This window comes from Carlito syrichta, unplaced genomic scaffold, assembly GCF_000164805.1.
Source record: "Carlito syrichta isolate Samal-C Ts95f unplaced genomic scaffold, Tarsius_syrichta-2.0.1 Scaffold305197, whole genome shotgun sequence".
Classification (NCBI taxonomy): domain Eukaryota; kingdom Metazoa; phylum Chordata; class Mammalia; order Primates; family Tarsiidae; genus Carlito; species Carlito syrichta.
Genome location: NW_007249293.1, coordinates 212,014 through 216,977, shown reverse-complemented (window position 1 = coordinate 216,977; position 4,964 = coordinate 212,014).

Genomic DNA, 4,964 nt, shown 5'->3' with positions numbered 1-4,964 from the left:
GGGCTCCGCGGACGCCACCAGGGAGACACCGTAAGCGATTCAGCCGCACCGCTGCCAGCTCCGCTCCGAGGAGCTGAGAAAATCCCCCCACCCCCGGGGGTCGACCTGCAATTGTGCACGTTCATTTACTGTCATTTGCTGCATGCAAATAAACATGCCGTCGCCAAACGTGGGAGGCGACCCGGTGTCTTAGCGAGAGACCCGGCGGACGATTTCCCACCTCAGGGCCTTCTGATCGCCGCACGCCGGATTATGATCGGCCTCAACACTTGGGCTGGGAATTTAGCCCCAGGGCCAAACCAACGCGACGAACGCTTTCATCGCTAATCTTCTGGGGGGTGGGGGGGAGAGACCTGTGATATTTTGTTATTTTTCTTGCTATCTTGAAACCATCACAGGGTCTCTCTAAACAGGGACCACAGATGTACCCATTGCCCCCTGAAAAGCACCAGCAGAAGACAAACTTTAAAAGTGCCTTTGATAGTTCAGACCTGAGGAGAGTCAAACATTAATTAGAAGAATGAGATTAAACAGTTAACGTTTACATTATTAAGACATTAAACAATGGGGCAATTACACATGCTGCCAAACCCAGAGTCTGCGTTGATAAACTTCCTAGAAAGGTCAATTGGGAGAGACTTAAGGATAGAGACCCACGGACCAAACCCTGCTCTTCATTTGACTGCGTCTCTGAGTCTCCCTGTAGTCCACCTCACAAACCACCAATAAAACAGTGATTTTAAATCCCAGCGATTATGTCTGTTAACCAAAGCTTTACATCTACTGTCACCCTTTTCCTCCTACTCTTATGTGGGCTGTAATCTGCAAGGCTTATTCCAGTCTCCCTCTCCTAACACCAGGTGGAAGAGACAGAAGAGAGGAAGTGGAAGACAGAGAAGGGGAAAGAATGTGCCTACACTATGTCAAATTTTTGCTAAATGTTTTGCACATGTCATCTTATTTAATCAGCACAACCTCATGAGGTGGAATACTTTTCATTATTTTACAGATGAAGAAACAAATTTGGAGAGGTTAAAAATTGGGCCCAAGTTCATACAGTTAAAACATGAAGTATACTTCATGTCACATCATATTCCCCCTGCTCCCAGCTCTCCAGTGGCTCCGATTCCCATTCTGACATAAAAGCAAAATTCTCAAAATCTTGCACGGCCTTGGTTTATTAGAGGCCCCATGTCTTCTTCTCTGAACTCTCACCCTTCCTCCCTTCCTTACATACACATTAGTTACTGACTTGCTTGAAACGCCAGGCAGGCTTCTTTCTTAGGGAATGTGTACTTGCTACCCCTCTGCCTGGTACTATATATGCACAAAGCCTCCTCTGTCATGCTTTTAAATCTTTGTTCATATGTCTTTAAAATGAGATATTCCCTAAAGATCATTTTGTATACTGTAACTCCCACTTGTCCTCCCAAATTCTCTCTTCCTGCTTTATTTTTCGCTAGAGCACGTATCACCTTCTTTCAACAACTTACTATCTAACTTTATTTTTGTCTTTCTTTCTCACACCAAAGTGTAAGACCTATGAAGGCACAGATTTTCATCTGTTTTACCTACTACTAAATTTCCAGGGCCTCCAACAGTCTCTGCCACAAATAAGGCATTCAAATATTTATGGAATGTTGAATGAATGAATCTATGTACCCTCTGTGATGCTAAATCCTAATCCATGAACTCTGTAACTCTCAATCCTTACTTAAACAAAGTGTCTTAAACCTCTTCTCAATCTCTGTTTTCACCATCTTACAAAATCTGCTTTGAAACTCACTCAGGTCGCCTGATAAGCCACATTCTATGGAGTCTAAAAAAGCGTCTTGTACATAATGGACAAAATGAATTTTTGTTTTGAATTTGCACTTATGTGCATATTGCTTTGTGATCACTCAAGTATAAATCACAAGTTGACTTGGTGCAAACTTCAAGTTCATGATTAACTCTTGCTTTTCCTTATAACTGTGAATACAATGTTTTCCCTATAATTGGTGCTCCATAAATCTTAAAAGGACTATCGTAGAAAAGAGGAAAAAGCTTTACATAGTACTTTTATGCCTATTATAAAAATTCTGACATCAGCAGAAACCTCATCCATCATGTACACAGTCTCAGTTATTATTTAGGTTCAATGCTCCCAAAGTGAATCTGCATCCCACTGTCTGTCCCATGCACCCTACACCCCAGCTTCACCTCACACACTTTCTCCTTCCTTTTCACTCCCAACACAATTTATACATAAGCTAAGTTGGGCCTTTCTGCCATTCATTCCTGGGTGCTTTCTCAGAAACCAACATTCCCTTTCTTTCCTTAACAGAAAGCTTACAGCAGTAGGTCTTAAGAGTTAGTGCTTCATGAATCTCCTGCCATGCTTACAAAAATGCAAGGTCCTAGGCTCTTAACCTAGCTATGTCGTTCAGCTGCTTTAACGTGAACCAGATACCCTGGTTTTTAACAAATCAAGTGATGCCAAACTGGTGGTTCATTATATGTACATTGAAAGTCCGTGGTTAAATACTCAATTCTCCGCAGCTGTACTTTCCAGTGTCTTTAGGGTTTTCTCTTCCTCAAGCTTGGTGGCTCTGTTGTAGTCTCTCTGACTTTTCCTTCTCTTGCTCTTTCCAAGGTCAAGCACACAAACTCCTACTGTGATCACAATGAAAAAGATGGGGAGGGGGAGATCATCAAAAGTATAAACGTAGGCGGCTCGGTGGCTCAGCCTGTAATCCCACGCCTTTGGGAGGCTGAGGTGAGTGGATTGCCTGAGCCTGTGGGTTTGAGACCCGCCTGGGCAACTTGGCGAGACCTCATCTCTACAATAAATCAAAAAATCAGCCGGGTGCAGTAGCGTATGCCTGTAATTCTGGCTACTAGGAAGGCTGAGGCGGCAGGATCGCTGGAGCCCAGCAGGTTGAGGCTTCAGTGGCCGGGAGTGGCCACTGCACTCCAGTCTGGGCGACCGAGTGAGACTCCAACTCAAAAAAAAAAAAAAAAAAAGTATAAACGTGAGGATTCCAGGTTGGCTCTAAGATGTTTCTATCCTCTACTCTTAGACTCTTCTGGGAAGGCAGCCACATATACTCATGCACATGTGCACATTCTTTTGATCTGCTTCTGAAGACCATCCTGACCCTTTCCGTCATGAGATACTCTCTTCTGCCAACAGAAGCAAAGTCAAAACAACAGGAGTACTCGTGTGTTAGTTGTATTCTTATAAGGTATAAAATGCCAGAGCACTGCAAATGCTGAGGACTTATTTTGATGAAATAAGGCTACTTTAGAAAACCATATCATCAGCCAGAGAGCTACTGCTCAGTCCAGAAATCAGTTAAACTTGTGATCCAGCAATGGGCTCTGGTACCCTGCTCATCCCCTCATTCAGAAGCACCTATTGCCTGTAACTCTAGTTATCTTGCCATTCTCATAAACCAGCACCTCTCTGCTTCTTTTTCATACAGTCTCGTTTCTAATGCTCTCTGTGCTACTAGTTATCACTCTCTGTGACTTACATCAAAACATTCCAAGAGAGAGGATCTGGTAGTGTCTGTCATTCACTATTCAATAAGAAGGGCTTCTATGAGACACAATTTTCCTGACTGGTAGCTGGCTTTCTTCAAATCTGCCTAAAAGACCACTTTCTTTGTTTGTGCACCAGTCCTGGCTCCAGGCAGTTGTGACCAGACTAGCAGGGCACAGAGCATGGGCACTCCAGCAGGAGGAGCTACCCATGGGTGCTGTCATGGACTCTACTTCAGCACAACCTTTGACTCAGGTGGGAAATTTACACAGAGTTCTGAACAGGTGCTATTTAATTCACTGACCTAGCAGGTAATCTTCACTGGACACATTTCATTATACTTAGTATTCCTATGCTACTTATCTGTTTTTCCCATATCTGTTTCACTAGGTTATACATTCCTTAAGGCTCCTGCCTATTGTCGTGTTGTATTCTCATGGCTCTTAGCACATGAGTTTTCTATAAATACTGGGTGAATGAAATTATAACAAAACTTCCGTTCTGCCTCTTCACAGTCACTTCATTCTCATTAAGTCAGTTTCCAAGACCATTTCTAAATGAATGTCCTGTCATCATGGAAAATGCCAATCCAAAGTCAAATTCCTTATCTTATTCCCCCAAACAAATTCCCTCTCCCAGTTCCTCTATCTTACCTGAGCAAATTCCTGGTCCTTCAAACTATTTAGACTTGAAAACTTAAATTTATTTTTAACCTACTGCCTATTCAAATATGTCACAGTGCCTTTTAATTCAACTTCTTAAGTATTTTCTCATATCTGCCTCTTCTCTATTCCTTTCTTCACAGTTACATTTCTGGAACAGCTTCTCGATGACTTTCTAGCTCTGACTTTCTTCAATACAGGTCATATGCTGTTGCCAAATTAATCTTCCTTATACATGTATTCATCATCATCAAACATTAACTCTAAGCTTACGCCATAAAGGTTGCATGCATACAGGGTATATATTTTAACAGTGGAAAGAGTTATAAGCTAAGTACCTCATGAGTACCTAAAGATGATTAGTACCTTAGAAATTATAGGAGAAAATGAACACTGGTTTCAGCTAAGCCTTCACTAAGACTTAATTTTGCTTACAAATCTTTATATATCCAGTCCAAAACTTGCTTCCTAGCCTTTGAGAGCATCCCATAGTAAGGTACCATCCTGACCCTGTGACTTTGTTTTCCAATTTCTCAAAGCAGATGCTGTCCTCTCCTTAAGCAAATTCCCTGTCTACACCCCTAAAATAGGATATTTTGTGTCTCTGCTGCTTTTTGCCCTCTGCATCTTTTTGCCTCTCTCTCTGTTCAAGTTCTCTCTCATTCAAGATCTAGAACAAGACCTACTTCCTCTATGAAGACTTTATTATTAATTATACCATCTATTTTTTTTTTATCTCCCTCTCTGTTATTTCATACGGGTTAATCATGTCTCTC